General features: G+C 46.8%; 1 protein-coding gene and 1 long non-coding RNA gene across 3 annotated transcripts in view; one reads left to right on the top strand and one right to left on the bottom strand.

The window, feature by feature from the left end:
- Window positions 1–25,953, bottom strand: part of CACNA1D (calcium voltage-gated channel subunit alpha1 D) — a 301,420-nt gene that overhangs the window by 188,407 nt on the left and 87,060 nt on the right. The window lies entirely within an intron of this gene.
- LOC122236673 lies at window positions 12,614–13,764 on the top strand. 2 transcript variants are annotated; one of them, XR_006214836.1, is made up of 3 exons: window positions 12,614–12,838; window positions 13,197–13,338; window positions 13,546–13,764. It is a non-coding gene; the product is annotated as an uncharacterized LOC122236673 (long non-coding RNA). The 2 variants fall into 2 exon arrangements; XR_006214837.1 differs by having other exon boundaries at window positions 13,159–13,338.

Raw genomic sequence — 25,953 nt, 5'->3', positions numbered from 1 at the left:
TTACTAAATCTGGATAGAAATACACAAGACCTGGTAGAAAGCTGGATAATTGACACTACCTGTTTTCCAGACCTGATATAAAGCTACAGTAATCAGGACAGAGCAGTATTTGCAGAAGGATAGACCTATCGGTGGAAAATAAAAAGTCTGGACATAAGCCCACGTATATACAGTCAACTGATTTGACAAAGGGGCCAAGGGAATTAAACAGGGAAAGAACACCTTTCTCAACAAATGGCACTGAGCTCGATCTTCATGTAAAAAAGTGAACTTCAACTCTTACCTCAAAACAGATCATAGACATTTGTAAAAGTTAAAACTAAAAACTTCTAGAAGAAGAAGTGGGAGAAAAATGTCTACATCATGGATAAGTAAAATTTTTCTTAGGACTTAGAAGGAATGAACCAAAGAAAAAATGCAATTGACCTCAACAAAATAAAAAATGTCCTTCCAGAGACACCATTAAGGACATGAAAAAGCAAGCCACAAACTATGAACCAATAGTCACAAGACATATCTAGGAACTTTTTTTTTCTAAGAACTTAAATACAGAATATATGAAAAGCTCTCACAACTCAGTAAGATGACAGCTGGATAAAGAATGCACAGAAGATATGAACATCACAACAGATAATCTACAAATGAAATAGAAATTAAAGCCATAATGATCTATGACTACACTCCCACCTGAAAGGCTACGATGAAAGACAGCCTGATAATAACAAGTGTTGTCAAGGATATGGAGCAGCTACAACTCACAATTATTGTTGATGGGGATATAAAATTGTATAACCCATTTGGAAGGGTTTGACAGTTTCTTATAAACATACACTTAGCATATACACTAGTTTTCTGTTGCTGATGTAAGAAATTACCACAAACTTAGTGGCTTAAAACAACACAGATTATCTCACTTCTGCCATGTCAGAAAGTCTGTAAGTATGGCTGGTTTCTCTGCTCTGGGTCCCTTAATGCCAAAAATCAGAGTGTCCGCCAGCCTGGGTTCTTATCGAGGATTTGCTTCCAGACTCATTCGATTTGGGTTGTTGATGGTATTCAGCTATACACAGCTACAAGATGGAGGTTCCCCTTTCCTTGATGGCTGTCAGTCAGGGGTCACTCCCATCTCCTAAAAGCTGTTTGCATCACCTGGCTCATGGCCTCCTTTCTCCACATTCAATGTCAGCAATGGCAGCTGGGTTGTTCCCACTCTTTGACCTCTCCTCCTAAAGAGCTCTACTTGCCTCTCTGCCCTCCTATTCTGATGCTTCCATGGGATCATACTGGGTCCATCCATTTGGCCCAGGATAATCTCCCTATCTTAAAGTCCACTGATGAGCCCCTTTAATTCTATCTGCAAAGTCCCTTCTGCCACATAAGGTAGCATTCACAGGTGCACCACCAGGGGGAAAAAATTATGGGGGCCAAATTCCTGCCTGCCATACCATATGATCCAGCAATGCCAGTCTTTGCTATTTTTCCTGAGAGTAATACAAATTTATGTCCACACAAAGGTTAGTATAAAAATAGTCACAGCAGCTTTATTTGTAATAGCCAAAAGTTGGCTATTTATTTGTAATAGCCAAAACAATGTTTCCAATGTTTGGACCCAAATGTCCAACAGCAGGTAAGTGGATAAACAAATTGTGGTGTATCCTCACAATGGAATGTCAGTCACCCAGCAATAAAAAGGACAAAACTTTGATACACATACAAGAGTAATTTCTATGAAACTCTAGGAAAGACAAATCTAATCTATAATAGTAAAAAGCAGATCAGTGTTTGCCTTGGGTCAAGAATTAGGGGTGGGGACTGATGACGAGAGAGGGTATAGGGATCTTTGTGCAGTAACAGAAATGGTTTACATCTTCACTGGGGTGGTGGTTAGAGAAGTGTAGACATTTATCAAGACTCAATCTGTATACTTTAAGGTATACATTTTATTGTATGTAAATGAGACCTAAATAAAGTAGGTGACTGTTCCTTCCTCAAGCACTTGTGGAAACCAAACCCCAAACCATACGTAAGCTCTGGTGATGGCACAGAAAGTCCATGGTCCCTGGCCTGATGCTGTGCCGCACACCCAGACTCCAGGCATCTGTCATTCCCGAGTCTTCCCTCCTGCCTGCCACCAGAGTGTGTGGGCAATAATGCTGTTAAATGTACTCCACAACTGAAGGTAATTCATGCTGTCACGGTAGCTGTAACCAAAGGTCTCGGGAGCCAGAGAGACTGCTCACAATAATTGTAACTGACAGCTCTTCCCTCTTTCAGGGGATCCTAGCCCTGGTGCAGGGGATTCTTCACTTTGGGTTCAAATAACCCCAAATCGACCTCTCTATTTCTTTTACTTTTTCTTTTAGTGAAAAATAACAAAGATGGGTAAAAGATAAAAAGAGACAGTTGGGAAATCTCAAATCAGCCAATTAGATGTGGTAGCAAAGCTGATTTCAGCACTAGGGGCCTGTTATTAGGTCCAAAAGGACCTTAACACTGACTTGGTTGATGGCTTTCTCTGACTTCTGTGTAGCCTTGCTGCTGTCTCCCAGCCTTTTCCTCCTGGGTCCATTTAAGAAACAGGGAAAGAGTAGAAACAAACAGGCCCAGGAGCCATCTCCCCAGAGCCATGCTCAGAGAATGATTGGGGCAGCTCTGGGGAGAGGGGGACCATTTAGAAGAGTACAGTACCTTCTTCTACAATGGCTTGGTCCGGGGGGGGGGGTGGTAAGCCTCCAGGGGAAATACCACACAGCTCTGGAGATAGACACTGAAGACTCCATACCACACCTATCTCTGCCTTTCATTGTCATCAACGTTTTTCTTCTCTTTGGAAAATGAGAATAGTCCTGCCTCATAAGATGCCGTGAACATTAAGTAGGATATTTGTAAACTTTCTTTGAAAATCAGAAGCAGCGTGCTATGCTTCTGTCCTAAACTCTGGGCTGTCATGTTTTAAGGTGTCATAATCCTCCCCAAATTTTGTTTGCTTCCCCAAATTTTGTTACCTGCCTGGCCCCCGAAGGCATCTGAGTTCATGATCCATGTAGAAAATGTTAAAAATGCCAGATGCTCTACATGGAAGTTATTATTCTAATTTGCATTATCAACAGCCAGCTAGCTAGCTCCCTATCCTTTAGTGTCTTGATCAATTAGATGACTTAAATTAATTTGAATCCCTTCTCTCTCTGAACAAATCCTATAGAACCTAGGAGCCCACCATTCATTTGGGAACAAGATCATTTACTGTGTTCCTGGCAAGACTGAAGCACTTTGAGGATCAGAAAGTGATACCCACTCTGTCTCCCCAAGAACTCCCACAGTGCCAGATACTTGGGAGCCCTCCATGGTGGTCTCAAGTACATGGTAGCTGTTGATGTCTGGAAGGAACATCAGACATTGTGGTTCTTATCTTGACAACCACTATGTGGGGTATCATATGTCATTTATTGCTAACAACACAGTATCAAAATCCAAATCATCTATTATGTTTTGGGTTCTCTTTCAATCAGGTGGATTCAGAGTTACCTCTTCAACGATGTCAATCTTGCTTATGTATAGCAATAGCATAGGAGAGAAAGGAACGGAGTCACAGCAGAGCTTGGCAACTGGGCATAACCAGCAATCTAACAGCTATAGCCCACAGTGAGAAACCAGTAGACATACCATTACAGCTGTAACCACCAGGAGTGAGCTCCATACTTTGCCCTGCAAGAGGTCCTAGGAAAGCCTAAACTCCTATGTTTTAGACCATGAAGTACATGATGGTGAATGTTTCTAGATCTTTAGATCTGAGGCTCTACCTCCTGGTAGTGAATATCCCCATCTCCATCCAGAAGTAGAGCTTGCTCTCTCCTGCCAATACCAAGGGCCATGCTATGTACATATCATAGATGATGTTTCCGTATGGGTGAATGGTACTTTACAATGATGAAGCCATCATTCGTAGCTACCATTCCATCCATCTCTGTAGCAGCTCTGCAAAGCAAGGCTATTTATCCCTACTTGTAGCCAAGACCAACATAACCAGACTGGCTGCCAGACACTGGTCCAAAGACTATCACTGGCCCATCCGGGCATCTCACTTAACTTTTATGATTTCCTAAAAAGCTTTTAAAGACTTTTTAGCTACAATAAGTACAGAGTATGTGTGTGTGTGTGTGTGTGTGTGGGGGGGGTGATGAAGTGTTCAGTGACTTTCAAAAAGCCCTCCACGTGTAATCTTCTTCTTCCTCTTCAATAGTATGCTGGTCCCTCTTTCTATTTAGCACATGTCCCCCAGTTTGTTCCCTGCTTCTGGACTAAGGAGTCTGCCATGACTCTTTTTAAGCTCTGTTCCCCATCTGCCGGCCAGTTGCCCAAGTGCCTGCTCACTAAATCTCCTGCACCACTCCCTTCACCTGCAGCTTCCACTTTTGCAAAATCCCACAGAGTGATTCCATGTTCGCATTCAGACGCGGGAGTCTGGTGTCCCTACTACAAACCAGGATCCAAAACTGCCTGCCTCCAAATCCCTTTTCAATTACACTCATCCCCACTCCTCACCCAGTTAGCAGTCTCCCCTGTCACTTTACCCCATGGCAAGGGGACCAGTCAGCCAGTAAAAACTGACCTTAAAAAGAAACAGAGCCAGACTCTCAGCCCCAGGCTTCAGGTGTCTTTAGAGGTCGAGAATTTCTTTCAGACAAACCTGTGTCGCCTCTCCCATGTTACCTAATGAAAACGTATTTAATGGTAGACACCTGCTGTCAGACCCTCTGCCAGATCCTGTAACCTGTTAAATATAACCAATGAATCCCATTAGACCATCCATGCCAGGAGTTCCTAAACACTGGTCCACAGACCAGCTGCACCGGAATGCACCTGGAGAGCTTTTTGTAAAATCACAACTTCCTGGGTCCACCTTTCCCCATGCCCTGCATTGTCCTGATTCCACTGGTCTGGAAAAAACCACAGGCTGTGTATTTTGAGTTCCCCGGGGATGTTAATACATGGCTAAGTTAGGGCATCACTGCTCCAAGGAGTTCGTTCATGTCTGTGGGCTCTCCATCATCTCCGACTGGCCAATTTTATTGCTACTGCATGAGTTGGGATTACCAGCTATAGCTTAGGCGACACCGTCCCATTTCTTCACCTTTTGTCGCTAAGAGGATTTGAATGGTATTTTGCAATTTATGGAGCATTTTCATTTGATTTAGAGAATTAAACGATGCAACAACATGTCAACTAGCACATACTACGCCCCAGGGGCTGTTCTGAGAACTTTAAATGGAGAAAGTCATCCAAGGCTCCTGGGAACCCCATGGGGTGGGTCTGTTATTGCCTCTGGTTTTACAGATGAGGAACCGGAGGCACAGAGAGGCTAAGGAAGCCATCCAAGGTCTTACGGTTAATATCGGGGCTGGAATTCAACCCCCAGCAGCGTTACAACCACCGCGAAAGCTGCCAATCACTCTGTTCTACTGCCCTTCAGAGCAAGCATAAGCTTTAGTTCCAATGTAAGGAGGGGGCACTGGAACAAGTTTTCAGGTGAGAGTACATCTGCTCCACATGGCAGCTCTGGCCTCTCAGAAAACCCCAGGTGCAAAATCATGGTACGGAGCACAGTTCCATTGTGTGTAAGTCTGTGCCTCCCCTTCAGTCCTCCCCACCTTCAGGGCTCCAGGAGTTCACCCGTGCCTCGGCTGCACCTCACTGTCTGAGAGGGACAAGTGGGTCAGCTAGGGAGAAAAAGCTTGTGAAAGCTGCACCAGTCTGACATCAGATGAGTTCCAGGAATGGAAGGAACTATAGGGACCATCAAATTCAAGAAACAGAAAACAGGCTCTAGCTTACATTTCAGCTCTGATTAACTGGTAACGTTGTGAGGCTTAGCTCCAAAAAAAGGCAAGAAAGGAAAGAAGGAAAAGGGAAGGAAAGGGAACCATGACCAATTAGTGACGGATGGCAAGGGGGCTTCTCCAAGTCACAAAGCCCCTTAATAACAGGTAAAACTCAGAATTCCGCCTCAGCTCTTGCACCAGGCTCCAAGCATCACCCACCTAAACAGGAACTCTAGGCTGGTATTACCTTCTATTAACTGCTACTTTGACAATAAAAGCCATCCACTCTGACCACAAAACTGCACATCTAGTGAATGAGACTACACCCAACCCTCATTCCAGAAGGGTTTGCAACAGCCAAAACAATACAGTACAAATCAGCTGGTAAAATCTTTGCGATCCAGCAGGGGTAGAGGATGGTAGCAGTACTTTATGCATGTGCTTTGAAAGCTGCAGCAGGCTGTCATGGTTGGGAGGGCAGGGCTTTGAGCTCAGGTAATATGGGGTAAAACCCCTATTACCAGCTGCGGGAGGTGAGGGCTGGGATAGAGCCAGGGCCCTCTGATCTTAAACAAGGGTGAATTACCTATAACAAGGGGTCACCATAGGGATTAAATGAGTGCAAGAAGCTCCTCCCACAATGCTTAGCACACACTGCATAGTAGCTACCCTCATCTTCATCGTCCTCATTATTAGCCACATAATTTCATGCTTTCTGTGTGAAGTCAGGAAAATCAGTGATTGAGCTAGAAACAGTATTCGCAGGGGTGACTATAAGTTTGCAGGGCTCTATTCCTTTCTTCAAAATCATACCAGCTATTTTTAGAATCCCAGGATTTCCAAAATCCCAGGATTTCTAGAATCCTGGCATTTGTTTTAATCAGTCTCCTGCCTTCTCCCCTGCTATTAACCCTGTGGTTTTTAACCAGGGGGCGCACCCCAGAAAGGGCCACATCTTGGTAAAGTGGACAGGCTCACAGCAGTGAGTGTAGATGAAAGGAGCATATTTAGTGTTAGAATGGAATTTCATAGTCTAAGACTTAAAACCCTAATGCATAGGACAGGAAGCAAAGCTTGATCAAATCTTTGCTGATGGGATGTACAGAGAAGGAACACAGCCCTCTTTGCACATTAATGATCCTCATGGAGGATAGGGCAGTGGTAGTGAGCATGCACAAACCCTGGAAGGCTGTATCCGGATCTCTGCCGCTGGGCCAGAGTTTTTATATTCATGACAAGAGGGTGTGACCTTTAAAAGGGGAGACAGAAGAACACTCTGCGATGTGAGCCAGAGATGGTTTCCCTCCTTATGAACTTACAGGGTACTGTGGAATCACAGAGCAGATCAATCCATGTGCTGGGACCACCAAGAAACAAAAGAATCAACAGATTCTAAGTGATGGCTGGGGTGGGGGTGGGGCATAAATGATGTGTGTAGTAAGGAAGGGTCATCGATTTTGATCACTGAGAACAAAATTCTTCAGGGATTTTGGGGTTTAGAGTTATATATCAAACCGGTGAGGTATTTTCATGTACTAATTTATAGCCATTTTGTTGCTTCTACTGTAAGAATAGGGACCGCATCTTTTTTTTTTTTTTTTTGCATGCTCCCATGCAACAGTTGTGTAAATGGTGAATGAGTGATAAATCCCACGGTGTAGACAGATACAAAACACATTCTGATAAATAGGTGTCTGATGAAAGGTGGTACTGTGCAGTGGTTAAAAGCACCCACGATGGGGGCGCCTGCCAGTTAGGTGTCCAACTTCGGCTCAGGTCATGATCTCACAGTTTGTGAGTTCAAGCCCCGTGTCCGGCTCTGTGCTGAAAATGCAAAGCCTAGAGCCCAGAGCCTGTTTTGGATTCAATGTCTGTCTCTCTCTCTCTCTCTCTCTCTCTCTCTCTCTCTCCCTCTCCCTCTCTCCTGCTCACATTCTCTCTCTCAAAAAATAAACAAACATTAAAAACTTTTTTAACAAAGCACCCACAATAAAACTATATTCTGCAAGGATTCAAATCCCAGGTCTTCCATTTACTAGCTGCACATCTCTGGGCCCAGTCCTTTTGGTAAGCCAGTATCCCTGCGGTATTCTTATCCCACGGACTATGAAGACTGACAAAAGGGGGTGTTACACACTCTGGAATCCCAAACTCAGCTCAAGCTCTCCTGTTGGCCCAAATAGTGGTTTTAACACAAAGCAACTATTTAAGGGCCTCTGGGGCCCTCAGTCAGCAAAAGGAGAAAAAGAACCAGCAAATATCTCCTCTCTATCAACCAATGACGAACCTGGAAGCAAAGGCTTTCTCAGGGAGAAGCTCAGAGCTCCTCAGAGGAGGAGAGAAGGAATAACGTTCAGATACAAGAGGACCAAAAGAACGCTGATAAGTATGCTACGTCTCAGGTGGATTGTCCTGTGTCGCTAAGGACAGAGGTCCTGACCAAAAGCCACCACAGGCCCCTTAGTTTCTGATTTCATCAAGCTGGCCCTGGTGCCTGTCAGTACCTCAGTATCTGCAGAATTTCTCAAGGCTGAGAAACCAATTTCTGCCATGCCTGGGTAATTCCAAAGCAGCTAAATGGATTGCTTCATCTAGCTGCAAATAAGCATGAGAAATTTCAGCCTGATTAGTTTGTCTGAACATATAAATGTCTGAAGACAGGCTTTCAGAATCAGGACAGACACAGAGCAGCAAAATGGCAGTGGGCTTGCCTGTGTCTACAGTAGCGGCCGGGAAGCCAGGGTGGGCTGGAGAGGAGGCTGGCTAGCAGTCCAGGCCATTCTGGTGATCTAGAGCAGGCTCAGGAAGAAACCAGAACTTCCACACAGAGAGTTCATCTGCAGCCTAGTGTTTTACTTACATGATTTAATTAATGCTTGCATGCGGTTGAAGGATATTAGGATGCCCATTTTATAAGCGACGAAACAGAGGGCACTGGGTGGCTCAGTGGGTTAAGCATCTGACTTCGGCTCAGGTCATGCCCCTCCCCTGCTTGTGCTCTGCCTCTCTCACTCTCTCAGGGATAAACAAACATTAAAAAAATTGTTTTTAAATATAAGTGAGGAAACAGGCTTGGTGATGTGAAGCAACTTGTATCTGACCTGAGAGTCCAGGCTCTTGAACACTCAATTACCTAATTACTTTAACATCAAAATTTCTCCGTTTTTACTCCCTTTTAGAAATCAACAACAAAGCAAATGCTTTGCAACTCCTACCAAAGACCGAAGAATTATGTAATCTGTATATTCTTTGTTACAGCAGTTTCCTATCTAAAATTTGATTCAAAGGAAATAATCGTGGAGGTACATGGTGACTTTGCCACAGACATATTTGCTGCAATGTGGTTTATGGTAGCGAAAAGAGGAAGCCCACCCTGATGTCCAAAACAGAACATGTGTTAAATGGAACAACCATTTTAATGAAATTAAGCAGCCAGCAAGGACAGATCTAGATCACACGACATGCCAAAAGGCACTCACAGTATAGTGTTCCGTTTCAAGAGTCTGTTTTAAATGAGCCCATATTTTTTGAAGATATTATTTTTTACCATGCCTTTGTTTACATTTCCTATATGTTCTGCAATGAATATGCTTTTTACCTTAACACATGTAAAGCTAGCATGCAGAGAGAAAATGCAGACAGAGCTGCCCCTTCAGGTGAACCTAAATATTTAAAAAAAAAAGTAGAAGATCCTTTTCATTGGAAAACTACTTAAAATCCAATTTACGTACACGTTCCTGTTTAGCAGGAACTGTGGTATTTTTTTTTAAAGGCACACTGATACCACATCCAAATTTGGCCAGCTAAAATGTATGTACTTCCATGACTGGCTAATCTGCTAGAGCCCTCGAGAACATTTTCAAATGGCATCAGGTTTCTCAGCTGTCCTGGGGCCCAGAAAGGTCCCCCAAGATGACATGGCTGTCAGCTGCAGGGCTTTGTGTGCAGAGACCGGTCTCTCAGCGCCCAGGCCGGGCACGTCCCTCTCCACTGGGGATGCTGGGCCTTCGCTAATTAACTAGAAGTTCAATTCCTCTCACCGCGGCTGGCCCCAGGGGTCGCCTCTGTAATTCTTCTGAAGGAAGCCTTTCTTTCTGCTTTGTGTAGAAGTAGCTGTAAGAAGAAATCAAAGGGAAATAGTCCCAAGCTGTGTACAACAGGACCACCAGCTTTTCCTCAAACCCCCTTCCACAGAAGGCTCTCCAAAAACAATCTCTGAAATCTACTGTCTGAGCCTGTGAAGACTTATTAATAAAGCTTACTAATTACTTATGGATTATGACTTGTGAATGTTTAATATGGAAACATTCTATTTCCACTAGTCTTCCACTTTCCAGTGGACCAGGACTGTGGACCAGGGAGTGAAGCGAAGGGGGACGGAGCTCTGAGGACCAGTTTCAGAGTTTCCCTCTGAAGACACGACAGCTCCCTAGAAAAATGTATTCTTAAATGGTGGGCGATGATGAAAATCAAATTGCCTGGAAAAGGCCATGCTGCGGAAGGATAATAATCATGGAGTATTTTCCCCAGAGTTATGGCCTTACTCTCAGGCCTCCGTGGGAAGATGCTGGTGTCCCATCTCCCATGGGGTGGGCAGGGGGCAGAAACGGGGGCCCGAGCACCTTCTACATGAGCCCACTGGGTTACCTGCTTCCTTGGCTCATCACCAGCATCAGAACAGGTCCTAGATTTCTGGTGTTTTTACTGGAGAGATGGGAAGGAGTTAAAAAAAAAAAAATGAAACCCAGAATGACAGCAACTTTTTTGGCAAAAGCCGGTAGTGAGGACTCTCCTTGAAAAAGTGGGGGGAGTCCAAATAATCCAAGTGGAGCAGAGCCTTCCACTAGCCTGAGACAAGGACAAATCAGGCCTCCAGATTCCAATGGATCTGGGTTTAAGCGCCTTCTACCACTCCCTGGTGCTTATTCACAGGTGGGCATCATTCTGCTCAATTTTCCCCAAAATGACACAGTAAATGACAAAGACCACTCCCCTCAGGGTTCCTGCCTCCCAGTGGATTATCTCCCAACCCTGGAGTTACTGGTTCTCAAACTCAATGGCCCACATGCAGAGGTGCCCATAACCTCTGCCACGTGCATGCGAATATATTACTGTAAAGTGACAGAGCAGGGGTCACTGAAGGCAGAGGTCCAGGTCACAGAGCAAGCTTGTGGGCATCTGGGACTGGAACCCAGGACCCTGGTCCAGCTTGCCTTCCCCAGAGTCGTGAGGCCTGCCTGGGCACTGGCCAGAAGGAGCATTTCTGCAGTGCACGGTCCTTTGCTCTCCACCTCTTTCTCCTTTTCCTTGTGGCACTTAAAGTTGCAAGTGGCTAAGCCTGGTGTCTTCAGTGAAGCCATAATTCTACAACTGAAAATAAACCCCAGGAGGTCAAGAATGTCCACCCTGACACCAGCCTGAGTTCTTTGTGACAACAGAAGCCACCACCTCATAACCCATTCCACCACACAGACCTGCATCCCCTCCTGCTTGACCCCTCTGTCCGAAAGACCCTCTGGGCACAGTCACAATGTGCCTTTATTACTCATGTTGTTGTGCACACTAGACTGTAAACTCCTTGAAGGCAAGAACCATGAAAACATTTTTTTCCATGAATTCTCAACTGGCACCTTCTACAGGTTCAGCTGCATTCTAGACAAGCACAGTCCAGTCAGGCAGATGTCACTAGGAGCTGGGGCCAGGACAGAATGGGTGATGGTAGGCAGGCAGGCAAGGGCCCGGGATGACTGTGGCTCTGGCCCCAGTCAGTGGGCTGTGGTGAGCTGGGTCAGGGAGCATCAGGGAAGTAGCCCTGGATGCCAGTAGCTTCAGGGACCAGCTGGAGATGGAGAACAAATGGATGGATGGCCCTTCCTGGTCCCTAGGGGCCTCCACTGTGATCTGGGGCTTCTATGTGGGTGAGGGACCCAGAGTGGGATTGGAGGGAAGGTGCTATTGCCTTCACCCCTGGCTTACTCTCTGGAGTTATCTTTCTCTTCCAAATGCAAGTATTCTTAGGACTCAGCTCAACTTCCTCCAAATGCCCAGTGTCCTCACATGGCTGGACCTTTGCATTCTTCTGTGGGCAGCAGCACACTGTCCGAGGAGGAGCTGACCATCACAACTACCAACTCTAAGATGGACTGAAACACCAAGGTGAAACTCCCCATCCAACAGCTGTGTGCAGTGGTTGTGTTGGAACTAACGAACCGTTTTAATGGCTCAACAATTAGCTTCACAAAGAGAGACAACCAGGGGACAGACCACATGGAGAAAAGACAATTGGTAGGAAAGTCACAGAGGAATAATAAAGCTGCAAGGGAGAACACTGCCGCCAGTGTACAATTCTAGATCAATGGGGGGATTCGGGAAGATGGAATTTTCTTACTTGGGTGACTGGGGGGAAAATGGCAGAATGGCCAAGTCTCAAGACACTCATGCTCTGCTCAGAAATCTTTACATCTTGGGCAAAAGGGAAGAAAGACAGCTCAGAAAAAAAGGATCCTGGTGCCCATGACTGTGCCTGCCATTTACATGCAGGTCTGTGGAGTTGCCCAGGAACATGAGAGAAGGACGGATTCACGGAAACCACTGTTCTCCTCTGCGCCAGGAGGCATCAACTGGCCTCTTTTTTGCTCCTTAAAAACACTTCTTTCTGCATCAAAGTCTGTATTTCCCTCCTGCCTTGGAAACTCTGCCCCAGAGCCATCCAGCAGGCCTACCACACCGCCTCACTTTCTCTCCTTCATAAGGTGGGTGCTCTGTGAGGTCACCTTCTCTGCTCACCTGTTGCGTGGCTGTTCCCCGCCCAAGAGAGCGTAAGCTCCACATGGAGCCTGTTCATCCAATGGCCCCAGGACCAGGAACAGTGGCTGCCACCTGTAGGTGCTCAAGAAATATTTGCTGAAGCAGTTGAATTAACTAATGAAAGTACATGGCCTGAGGAAGCTGGGCTCTAGCTTCTTGTCTGGAGTATCAGGAAACCAAGAGCATTCCAGTGACTTTGTCCCCATCCTCAAGTAAGACTGAGACAGCTGCCTTCTAGACCAGCTAGATTATTTCAAATGCTTTCAAGTGACACAACACACAGCCTAAAGCTGTTCTCTAAGTTTGGTTACTAATATGAACCAGACTGCATACTCGGAAGTGAGGGCCTTTCTGTCCATGGGAATCCCATTTCTTCTGCCTTTAAACATGCATGTGTGTGAGCACACACACACACACACGTGCGTGCAGGGGACTGCTCCCTCCCTCACACCCTCCTTAGTCACACAGACTGTGCTTGATGGCCTGGTGGGTTCTGTCGCTGAACTTAATTCCCGTTCCTTTGACTTCAAAGATTCTACCTTCCATCTTTCCTTTTTTACACCATCTAAGAAAAGCAGCAGCTCCCTGAAGAATGGATTCAAACATCATTTCTGACTGAAGCTCTTACAAAGGTGCCTGGGACTTCAGCCGTCTCTGCTGGTGACCCGGCTGTGCAAGCAGGACGCAAGGCCACTTCTCAGTCCAGGGGCAGGTGAGGCACCACCTTCTGTCTACCTTCCAGGTTGTGGAGGGTGGGGGCAGGGAGACTGGGCTGAGAAGAAAGAAATTCCAGCTGCTTGGTATAGCCTTGGCACACGGCCCTTGTCCCACCTCAAGGGTGAAGGACAGACACCACCCCGGGCCCCACCCATCCCTCCCTCTCTCTTCCCTCACTAGCTCATGATTTCAACACCAACAGGATGGCCCTGGGACTTTTACAATCCTCAGAGAGAAGGGAACAAAGCCTTTGGGCAGAGCTACAAGCAGCCCCCTGTCATCGCCACAACAGGTGCAGTGGCCAAGGGGTTTTACAGAAGCCTGCTTGATGGTTCTCTGGGTTTGAATTCACATCTCAGAACATCTCCCATTGAATTCTTGCATATGTTTGTGTCTTCCAAACTGTGTATAACTTTTAAAATTTGCACATCCACAATACCATTTTAAAATTTGAAAGAAAAAAGTTGATGTCCACGAGAAGTATTTAAGGTTCTCTGGTTTCACCAGTAAAAGACAAGTTTTGTGGTGCCAAAAACAAACCAAGAAGAAACCACACTGGGCTTGGGGTATATTTCCTCCAAAGTGTTTACCACTTCTATACATGCTGGGAGAGAGCAAGCAGGAGGCATTAGAGTCACTTAATCCCACCTACACTATAGCCTTTTTGTTTTGGGCCTTCCCCGTAATTAGGAAGGTGCCCTTCTGCTAAAATGCAAGTAACTTCCCTCCTCCTATGACTTTGTTAGTTCAATTTCCTCAAGCTCTTGAGAATCGAAGGTGATACTACATAAATTGTGTCTCTCTGCTCCTCAAAACCCTCAAATGGCTCCCCATATAGTTGAGAATAAAATCCAAGGCCCTTTGGGAGCCTGTGCTGTCTAGTCTCCCCTTGCTGTGTCTCAGCCCCTTCCACTCTCCCCGGTTCAGCCTTTCCACTCTACCTGAAGGTACCTCCTCGTGATCCTCCCAAGACAGCACTTGCACACCCCTCTCCTCAGGGCCTTGGTACGTGCTGTCCCTTCTGTCCCAAATACTGTTTCCTGGATATCTGTAAGGATATCTGTAAAGTTTGCTTCCTCACCCCATTCAATCCCTGCTCACATATCACTTCATCACAGAAGCCTCTCCTGGCCACCAAAACCTGCAGTAGTATCCTTACCCCCTTCTTTCATCTCCCTGGCCAGAATGTAAGCACCATCTAGGGAGGGGTTGGGGTGGGGGTGTCTATCGTCTGTCTCTTCCCACCAGAACATAGCTCCACAAGAACGGGATCCCTGCCTGTTTGGTTCGCTGCTGCTCCTCGGTGCCCAAATGAGTCCCTGCCTGTCACACAGTAGGCATGCACTCAGTCCTACTGAACTGCTGAATGAGAACAAGGACACCGTAGTGTAGAGAGGTATCACATGTTCCCGGAAAGGCAGGGAAAGAAAAGGCGGGGAGGACAAGGTCCTGTCACCCGGTTTTGCCAAAAGTTGATGACAAAATATGCTGAGCGACAAGGGATTTAACCAGCATCCCAGGGTACACCTGATATGCAGATACCATACATGAACACCAGCACTAGGTCAGCTGGTTACTGCCTTCAGTCAGTGAGCTTTGCCTGAATGCCTGAGAAGAGTGGAGTTCTTTCTATGCTTAGTGCAGTTCCCAGGAAAGAGGAAACATCACTCCTGCCTTCGGTAGTTTCTAAGTTGAGAATTAGAAAGCGACAAGGTCAACGGTCAGCAGACACACACTCAGGGTTTGTGAAGTTGGTAATAAAGGGGATGGTAGGACACGATGTTGGGTTCAAGGAAAGATCTAGAGAGAGTATCCCAGGTGGACAGAATGAGAGGAGGAAATGCACAAAGAGGAACTTGTTCCGTGTGTGGGAGAGGGAGGCAAGCGTCGAGAGTGAGGTGCCACCCGGAGTGGTGGGGGCCAGGGATGTGGGAAATGAGTTGTTTACACTGTGGGCTCAAAAGCCAGCATACAGTGCCTTCTCCAGGTGCTGGTCTCTACCTACAAATGTTTACTGAGGCCTATGTGTAAGAGAAGCACGTGGAGCACGAGGCAGTAGAGCCTTACATCCCCCACCATGGCAAAGAACAGCTCACAAAGCCAACACTTCCTGGATGCTCACCTGCACCCTGACACCCTCTATGTGCCCCACACTTGAATCAGTGCATTTTAATCCTCTCACTACCAGGGGGTGGGTACTGTTATTTCCCACATGCAGAAATTCAGGCTCCAGGCAGGTACCTGACCCAAGGCCCTCTAGCTAGAAGTGGTGAGGTCAGGATTTAGCTCAAGCACTTTGGTCCAGAGCCTACACCCCTCACTAATAACCTACCACACCTCCAGACAATAGGGATTATCGCTGAAGACCACAGGGATTTGAGAAACCAAAAATCAGGACTCTCATGCTGCCAAGAGATTTGAGCTGCTTCGGAGTCACAGAGATAGTCTGAGAGATGGCATTCAGATGCCACGGTAATAGGATTTCTGGGATCTTTCATGGGCATGAAGAAACAAAGATCTGAAGTTAGGACTGCCCTGGGAAGCCTGGGCCAGGTCTTGAACACACAAACAAGTGATGACCCTGAGTGCAGAACAGCCCAGCACAGTGTGCTGAGTGAGCACCTGGTAGGAGAGAACCTATCTCAGCCAGGCAGCCAGAGAAGGCCCCCTGTGATGCAAATGAAGAGTTTGGACAAGAAGAAGTGGATGAAGACAGGGAAGAACAACTCAGGGAGCTGGAACAGTGTGTGAGGATGCTCTGAAGTGGGAAGGAGGTCAACTCAGGCTAGTGTGGCCCAGCAATCATGAACAAGGGGGCGGTGGTCAGGCAGCCAAACCCAGAAGAGCTGGCTGGATTCATCCAGGGCTGGGAACTTCCCAGGAAGGGACAAACAGGAAGGGCATTTAGGACAATGATTTGAAATGTCTGGATCTGAGCCAAGGAAGAAAGCGAAGTTCTGCAAAGATTAGGGAGGATGGAGAACAGGTCCCAGGGCACTGCTGGGCAGGCAAGCTGGGAGGAGGGGCAAGGTAGGTGCCGAGGGAGAGGCTTAGGGGCTGGAACTTACCTGTGACTACAGACCCAAGGTACAGGGGGGTGGGGGAGGGGGTGACCAACTAAGGGGAGAAGAAGAAGTTCCCTGGAAATGAGAGACCAGAGTGGGCTGAATGGGCATCCATATAATTTAGTCCAGACTGACAGAAAGGAAAATGAGAAGCTGGCTGCCAGGGTCATCAGTGAACCAGGGGACTCTCTGGACAGTGGGCAGGTCAAAATGACTGTGAGTCAGGGGAAGGGCACTTGACTCAAGTGACCCAGTAAGGACGAGACCGACCTTGACCCACACACACATCTGTCCTGCCTCCACTGCCCTGCTCTGTCTCTGCCACCTCACAGCTGTGCTGCAGCCAAAATGCTGCAGGAACAGTACACATTTAGGACAACTTCATCTCACAGAATGCACACACTCAATTTGTCCCCCCAGGTGAAAGGCACATGCAACCAAGCCAGCTCCTCCCGCAGCACCTGTAAATGCCCATGTTTGTTGACGCTGAGAAAGGCGCATGGATGGTCTTTCCCCAACTCCCACCCATCGTCCCTAAAGTATCATCCCTCCTTCGGTAATCTTTTTGCTTCTAAATTATGCTAATGAGGACAGAGCCTCATAAACGACATTAATAATGAAATACAAGACATGGAGTTCGTTTGATAAAATATTCATTAAAGGTGTAATTAAATTGAAAAAAAAAAAGACACTGATTTCGGCGTGAGGGAAAACCCTACAGATCTGTAGGACTGAAGAATCACACATCTGTCACCATTCAGAAGCTTCGGTAATTCTAGCAGTGACACCATGCAAAATGGAAATGTACATGAAGTGGCTGAGAAATGAAAGATGCTCTCCAAAAACTGTGAACACGACAAAATATTAATCAAGACCTTTTCTGTCATTCTCTACTAGAAGAGATATTCCCACATCAACAAAGGATATCAGAATTTGTTTTAGTTTTTTATATATAGTATGTACATCTAACTGTATCTAGTTACTCAAGTCATAAGTAACTTAAAATTTCCAATTTTACGAATGATTTCTCAGGAGCATTAAATAAGTTTACAGTCAGAAGAAATCTGGTTAAGAATTCAAACCTCAAAAACTAAATGGTAAAAAAAAAAAAAAAAATGCTGGCCAGGCATGTGGCTCTGGTCCTCACATGGGCCTTTTCCTGCTTGTGGGTAAACTGGGGCTCCAGGGGCTGACCTCTGTGTGCCCTCTGGGCGAGAGTTCTCTGACTGCCAAAGAGACAGTGGAACAGGGCTGTTAGTCATCTCTGCAAATTCAAGTTCTTGTCACAACCTCGGTGAAGCCCTTTCTCTGTGCAGAAGGAGCATCTCCCTCCTCTAAACCACCCCCCACCTCATACAGAACTCAAATAAAGCAGAGCTCATCCTTGGCTGCAATTATCGGTGTAACATCTACCCAGCTATTAGGCTACCAGCCCCAGGCTGTAAGCAGGGCGAGGTCTGAGTCATGTTTACGTTCCCAACAGACGGTGCACGGTGCACAGCCAGCACTGATGAATGAGTCAGTGAATGAGTGCTTCTTCCTCTAGTCTTCAGAGTGGCCCCCAGAGGGGGTCCCTTGGAAACATAGGGAGAGCAACCTTTTGAGAGTTGTTAAAGGACAGGCCATGAAGCTCTTGCCCCAGCAAGTCCGGAGTTCTTGTTGACACCCACAATAGAGTGCCTCAATAACAGGAGTCATAAAAATGTGTGTATTCTGTTGCCGAAGAAGGCAGCCTCTTGGTACTTATCCAAAGAATCCACAATTTGCAAACACTATGAAGGTATTTCAGAATTATTTAATTGTGTAGTGCACCACAGGACCTACTGATTTAAAATTGGTGGAATACACACAGCCATGAAAAAGTGTCACCAGAAACCACGTACCAGCCTTCCCTTCAACCACCCATAAGTTATGAAATTAACAACACTCAGAATACCAAGTTCATTCATTGGTCCCGCTTGCCTACTGGATTTTCTTTTGGCATTAGAGGGCCTTTATTGGGACCCGAGGAGCAGCCTTTATTAAACTGACTCCAGACGTGGTAACAATGCCCTTAAAGCTCTGGATCCTAGCCCAGGCCCTAAGTAAAACATCCTCTCAACAAGTGTGGTAAAGATGAGAAGACACAGCATTTGGTGGCCTAATCCATTTCAACTACTTACTTTGTGTCAGTGGATCCAAAATTCACACTACCAGTCTAGTTTTCTCTTCCAAGCCCCAGCCAACTTGTCTAAGTTCCTATGGGTGTCTCCTCTTGGATATTTTCAGGCATCTCAAACTCAGCATGGCCCAGACAGAGTCCATGATCCCTACCTCTTGATTCCCCAAGCTGGCCTTTTCCCCAGGGTTCCCGAACCCAGAAAACAGCCCTACCCATATCCAAGCCAAAATCCTCAGAATACATCTTTACTTCTCCTCCTCTTCTGCCACAAACAGTTTCAAACTCTGTTCAGTTCACTCCCCAGTCGTTCCTCAATCTGTCCCCTTCTGTCCACCCGTGCTATGCCCACCACAGTCCATATAACCTTATTTCTCCCTGAGCAATTCCAGCAGCTGCATGACCAGACTGCCCAGTGCATTCTTGCCCCACCATCAACACATATCCCCCCGATCACCAGGTCAGTCTTTCTGTGACACATGGCACTCCTCTGCTTAAAACCCTTCAGTAGCTCCTCACAGTCCTCAGGACCAAATCAAAGCTCTTGGCCTGGCTTGTAAGGCCCCCCCATGATGTGATCCTATAGTCCTCAACCCCTTGCTCCTGTTTGCCCAGCCACGTGAAGCTCTAGCTGCTTCCCTGAACATGCCATGCCCTGAACAGTCTTCCTACCTCTTCATCTAACGAAAGTCAACTCACCATCCAAGTCTCGTTTACCCACTGCTATCTCAGGAAAGCTCAACCTGACTCCCTAGACCAGTGTAGGTCCCTCAACATATTCCCCTTATACCTGTCTTAATACTTGTCTCTGTATTTGTTTACTGTCTTTCCCAAGTACATCATTAGCTTCGTGAAGTTAAAGACAATGCCTGTCTTATTCTGAACTAAAGGATCTGGGTTCAGGTGTTCAGTTCAGGTGTTCACTAAACTGGCCAGTAACTTTGGGCAAGTTCCTGATCCAGATCTTAATTCTCTCATCTGTAAGATGGAAACATTTAAATATCCGCTTATCTAATCCAAATGGTTTCCAGAAATGACAAGTAAGACAACAGAAGTAAAGACGGTCTAAAATTTTTAAGCTCTTTACAAAAACATGAAGGGTTTATTACTGTTGCTTTTTATAATACTAATAGTCTCTGGTCCTTGTGAATATTTTTTGTTGAGTACAATGACTGGAAAAAAAAACTTAAGTGGATTAAGTTTGCTTTGGTATTTTTTTATGACACCCATTCTTAACACTGGAGACACTGTAGCATGTCACATAAATTGAGTGAGGAATCGCCTCTGAGGCAATCAAGAAAAGCAAAGTAGTGGAAAAGGAGGCTACTGATAAAACCACAGAGTATGACCCTTGGGACGAGGAGCCATCTTGTCCTCCAAGGGGGAAGAAAACTCAGAACAGAGGCCAGGAAAAAGTCAGTGGGAAAACCCTCCTCTCTCTTTCCTCCGCATGAATTCCTCTGGCTAATGCACTGGCCACAGTATTGTTCCTGTTCTGCCAGGAACTGAGACCTTTCCCTCATCTCACCAAGGGGTTCACCATGTGACAAGGTAGCTCAGGGGAGTTCACTTTCCAAAGTTTTCCGGAAGAGTGAGCTTTCTGGCCTATTACACACAGATCCTACATGCAGTCTGGGGGTTCCTTTGTTCCCAAACCACAGCTGGAACTACTTAAACCAAATGAGAAAGAGAACAAAGGATCTGGAAAGAAGAGGAAGCTCTCAGAGGCGGGGCCTCTGGGTTAGCACGGGACCTCTGGGTCAGCACAAGGACAGGTCTCAGTGACTTTGAATGTTCTCACCTAGGCTCTCCAACCACCTGCCTGTGTAAGCTTGTTTCCTCTTCTGTGGAGCAAGGAGAATATGGCCTGCCAGGCTTCCCTCCCCAGGCAGCTGTCAAGGTCACACAGGAAAGTATAGACGCCCTCTGTGGAAGGTGCCACCCTGCAGGCTAGCCTAGACATCTGCCGTCCTCGCCTGGGCGGCCCTCCCCTAAGTGGGGACCTGCTCGAGCAGGCTAAGGCTCAGCCCCCAGACCCACGGGAAACAGAGTTCCCCCAGACAAGGTCTTTGCATGCTCTCCTCCTCGAATCAGGTGTTCAGTTCATGTGACACCAATAAAAGCACATTCAAAGGTAGAATCACAAAGCAGGCTTTGATAATGCTGTGATGAAAATAGGTCAACCTGCTTTAAGATTCAAACCTGGCCTTATCCCGGAGTCTGATTTTTTTTTTTTTAAGTCAAATCCTTTTTTTTTTTTTTTTTTAAGACAATGACAACTCTTCTGGCATTAGGACCGTAAGTGGGCCAGCCACATCTGCTAAGAAGCAAATCTATGCTCCACACTGTTGATACATGCCCCAGCCTGACTCCCAGAACCCTGGCTCCCCAAGTGCAAATCCGCCTCAGATGGCAAACGACAGGCTCGGGAGGGATGCCACCCCAAAGGCTCTCTGGGCAGGCAGAAAGCCGTGCTCGGCATTGTCAGCCCTGTGTGTCACCTTCCCGGCTCTGTTAATTAAGCTTTGTTGATGAGGCAAGCATGTCAGCAGCAGCCTAGGTGTGAAGAGACAAAGGCGCGTGAAGATGACAATTCTGACCCACATTAAAAATGAATTAGGCAGCTTAAATTGACACATCCCTTTCTTTTTCTTCTGTGTTTTTTCCTCTGTTTGTTTTTTTTTTTTTTTTTTTTTTTTTTTTTTTTTTTTTTTAAGAAGCGGAAGCATAAAGAAAAGGCATGAATGAAGCTTTTCATTCTTCAGGAGAGCCTCGAGCACAAATACACCTTGGGGATCTTTGCCTATTAAGACATTATATTTTTTCCCCAAGTCCCTCCCACCACACTGGATTTCCAAATCAGAACGAAGAGCCTCTCACCCTGGCGAGCAGAAAGGCAGGCAGGCTTTGTAGACATTATGTTCACCCTTTCATTAAGCAAATACAACAGGACTACAGTTCCAGCAATCCACTGACCAACAAACCTTCCCCTCTGCCAAGAATATCTAAGAAGAGATCGTCTTTGACCTTCAAGGAGTTTACAGTTAAGCTGGGGAACAAAACCCACGGTGCAATTTGAACAATGAGAAGGCAATCAGAGATGAGCTCCCTGACAGCTGGGGCCAAGACTTCTTTCTTCCTGCATTCCTGTCCAAGGGCCTGTCCGAGGGTGGCGGACAGATGGAAGAACAGGCAGATGATGGACACAACAAAAGTACTATAAATGCAATCAGATGTTACAGATGGAAACATTCTTTAGTGGTAAAGATTCTGCAGGTTTTGGATAAGAGAAAGAAAATATGAGCATCTGTGAAGAAGCAGGACCATCAATCCAACCACCTCCCCATCCCACCCCAGCACGCATCCCAAAATTTCTTAGAACCTTAGGTGCTACCTTGCATTATAAAAAGCTCCCTGAAGGCAGGATCAGTGTGGATCTGTTCGCAGTCTCCCTCTCAGCACATGGTAGACAATCAGTGAGCTGCTGAATGGATGAGAATGGGGCAGAAAGGGGAGGGTGCATGGGAGGGGCAGCACAGGTTTCCAGATCCCTCTCGGATTGGGACTGGTCGGACTTGGCTTATCACTCTGAAGCACTACACGCCACAGTCGAGGTCTTTCTAGGTGAAGCCAAGACCCTTCACGGTAGAAATCAAATGCTCTCCTTGTGCTTTCCTAAACAGGAAAAAGAGGACTCTGACAAACCATGAAGGAGGCTACTCTTCTGCTTCCATCTCCCCCATGGTGCTGTAACACAGTCTAAGCCAGATGGGCAAATGACCCTGCCGATCCCACTCCCTGGAGCTCCCCAATGGGCTACAACTTGCACACCTACTTAACAGAATGCCAAGGCAGCTGCCAGCGGCCCTACCATCCACCTGGCAGAGCTCCTGATTAGAAACCGTGCAGTCACCAAGCAGAAAGCCCCTGAGGAGAGTCCCAACTGGTGGTATGCAGCCATGGGATTCCTCACACTGCCAAAGACAAGCTTGGACTGGTGCTGGCACCAGCCATTCTCAAGTCAAGGAGGGGGAGATGAGGTTCCCAAGCATGGCCCTCACCCTGCAACAGGTGAGGAAGTACCTTTGGGTCTAGCCATACACCTGTGGATCATGGGGCTTAAGAGCCCTTCTGGGAGAAGAGAGCTCAAAATGCATTTGTCAAGTGCTGGGCAGACGGACCCAGCCCTCGGCTGACCAGCAGGATGTGCCAAGGCCTGTCCCTGAGCTGAGGAGGGAGGGACCAGACAGGGAGACTGACATGGAAATGTCTGCTCCCCACAGGGCCAGCCTCAGGATCCTATAGGTGGCCAACTGGCCTAAAAAGTCTACTCTATTGTAGGTCAGCACACATGTGCACTGGTATCCACATCGATGTTTATTTCCTGAACAAATATCACAAATACATGTCCAAGGCCATGTTCCAGGCCAGGTAGCAGGGTGGGGGTAGACAGAAGAACAAGACCCAGACCTGCTTGTCAGGATGCAGTCCCCATCTCGGGATGCACCCAGAGATGGGTGGACCGTGCATGAGATGGGTGAAGGCATGAGAACTTTCCCCAATTGACTTTACAGGATTTGAGTGTTTAAGTTGTCAACATCCATTCATACACCAACCTTCCTCCTAGACCATAAGGTGCATGTCCTTTCAAGGGTAACAGAGACCTCTAACAACTGGAGGGGTAAAAAGTACAGATACAAAATTATGCATGTAATTTCAGTCAGTTCCCAGATGCCGACACCCACTGGAAGGCTCCTAAGGAGTCCACGGACCCCCGGGGCAAGAGCTCTGTCCCAAAGGAAAGCTAGTTGCACTAACTTGCCAGGGTATTTGCACCAACAGCACTGGAACAGGAACAGAGTGAGAGACCAGGCGTCCCCAAGCCACAGACTGCAACTTGCTTCTACTGAGTACCAGAGCCTAGGATTCCTGGAGTTCCCTCTTGGCTGCCCCCAGCTGGGGACTCACCCCTGATACTACCCACCTCATACTCTTTTCTCTGGCTGGAATTCTTTCCCTGCAGCCTCCAAGTGCTCAAGCCCTGACCATACTTTCCAAGTCAAGCTCAAATGTCCCTTCTTTAAAAGCCTTGCCTGCCTCGGACACCTAGGTGACTCAGTTGGTTAAGCATCCAACTCTTGATTTCAGCTCAGGTCGTGATCTCAGTCCTTAAGTCTGAGCCCCACAGCCGGCTCTGTGCCGACAGCACAGAGCCTACCTGGGATGCCTTCTCTCTCTTTCACTCTCTGCCCCTTCCCTGCTTGTACTCTCTCTCAAAAATAAACTTAAAAAAAATAAAAATGAAAAAGTAAAAGCCTTGCCTGCCCATCTCCCTACCTCTGGTAAACATGAGGAAGGCCTCCTGCCACTGAGGACCCAGAGCACTTTCTCTACCCTTCTCTTGGCTCCCTGGCCACTTTATAAATTGAACTATAATTTTCCTGTATGCATGTCTCCTCTCTCTTCAGACTCAGATCCTGAAAGCTAGGGGGCTCCCAGATGCAGAATCTTCCACAGGCTGCCCTCACTGGGGACCTCAAACATGAAAGGCTTGCTGGTGAATGAAAGATGGCTCAGTCATATAGCTCCAGAAAGGGAGGGGACAGAATCGCATGCCTGTGAGAGAATGAGGGAAGGGATGCCTATAGAAAGCAGGACCCTTCCCACTGGGCTTGAGAGATAAGACAAGGCAAGAAAAATGTTAGGATATTTAAGGGAAAAGCACAGGAGAACGTATTCCCACCAAGACTCACATGTTAAGTCAAGCATGGGGAGTCTGCACACAACACAGACAGTGATAACCAAGAGGGAGCTCCAGATGTTGACCAACACACAAGTCAGCATAATGTTGTGAGAACAGTCAGAAGGCTCTACTGGAGACAGCTGCTCTGAGACACCCAGAGCTACCCTGAGACAGAGTAGGACCCACAAACCTGGAGACGCAGGCGAAACTAGCCAAGCACTGACTTCTACGCCCAATAGACTTCCTGGCATCTGCACTTCAACTCATTAGCAGGGAGTGGAGGTGAGCAGGTCAGAATCATTAGTAGGGAGTGGAGGTGAGAGGGCCAGAATCATTAGCAGGGAGTGGAGGTGAGCGGGCCAGAAGAAAGCAGGCAAGGTCTGGAGGCTCAGCTCTGCTACCGTCCAGCCCTGGGGTCCTGGGCCTGTTTTTCTTCCTGAGCCTTAGTTTCTCCATGTATTTAAAATGAGAATGTTCAATTATAGCAAGGAATCTTCCCAGCCCTGAAGTTCTAGAAGTCCATTAAGTATTTAGCAAGTTCCGACTCTGTCTTGCACCAGACTGGGCCCTGAGCAAGTTACTGAAGAAATGTTAAGACAAGGCTCTTCCTTTTCTTGCTATTGGCAGCTGCTATGGACTGTATGTTTGTGTCCTCCAGAAATTCCAACATTGAAGCCCTGATACCCACTGCGATAGTATTTACAGATGGGCCTTTGGGTGGTGATTAGGTCATGAGGGTGAGGCTCTTGTGAATGGGGTTAGTGCCCTTACAAGAAAATACGAAGAGATGATCTCAATCTCAATCTCAATCTGTCTCTGTCTCTGTCTCTCTCTCTCCCCCTCCCCCTCCCCCACAAGATGAAACACATCAAGAAGGCATCTGCCTACACAGCAGGATGCAGGCTCTCACCAGACACCCAATCTGCTGGCATCTTGATCTTGAACTTCCCAGCCTCCAGAACTAGGAGAAATAAATGTTGTTTAAGCCACCCTGGCTCTGATATATGTCCTAGCAGCCCGAACTAAGACAGCATTTACTTCAGAAAACAAGGCGATACAAAGATAACTGTTAGATCTGTTAGATGACCGGAATCATGTCGTGTGTGTGTATGATGTGTGTGTATACCTGCCGAGGAAAGGCTCTGAAATATTCCACAAGGTTAATAGTGATTATCTTTGGCCTACTTCTTTAGGGTAATTATTGTTTTCATATTTCTGCTTTTCTATGATTTCCAAATTTTCTACACTGACAGCATATCTCACTTATTTATCTATTTATTGACATAACATAAAGCTACCAGTTCTCAGAAAGGCCTGGGAAGCAGGTGCACCCGCATCAGCCACACATCCACTATAACTGGATTCCATCGTGTTTTGGTGACAAGTTTCCCATGGCTACCAGACTTAACTTTTGCACAAGTTAGAGAAAGCCATTGTGGATGACCAGGGCAACCATTAGTTCTTCTGAACTGCAAAATAGCCCCGAGATAAGCAGAGCAGCAACTGGTAGCTGAACCCCATTTTACAGAGCAGGATACCAGCCTACTTAGGCAAGGTCTCCAGACTAGGCAGCCCGGAGTCCAGACATACTAACTCCCAGTCAGGGCATTTTCCTTTGCCTACTGCCACTTATTTCATTACCTC

Source organism: Panthera tigris, chromosome A2 (genome assembly GCF_018350195.1).
Source record: "Panthera tigris isolate Pti1 chromosome A2, P.tigris_Pti1_mat1.1, whole genome shotgun sequence".
Classification (NCBI taxonomy): domain Eukaryota; kingdom Metazoa; phylum Chordata; class Mammalia; order Carnivora; family Felidae; genus Panthera; species Panthera tigris.
Note: the sequence above shows the minus strand (reverse complement) of the source record. Positions and strands in the feature narration are given on the sequence as shown.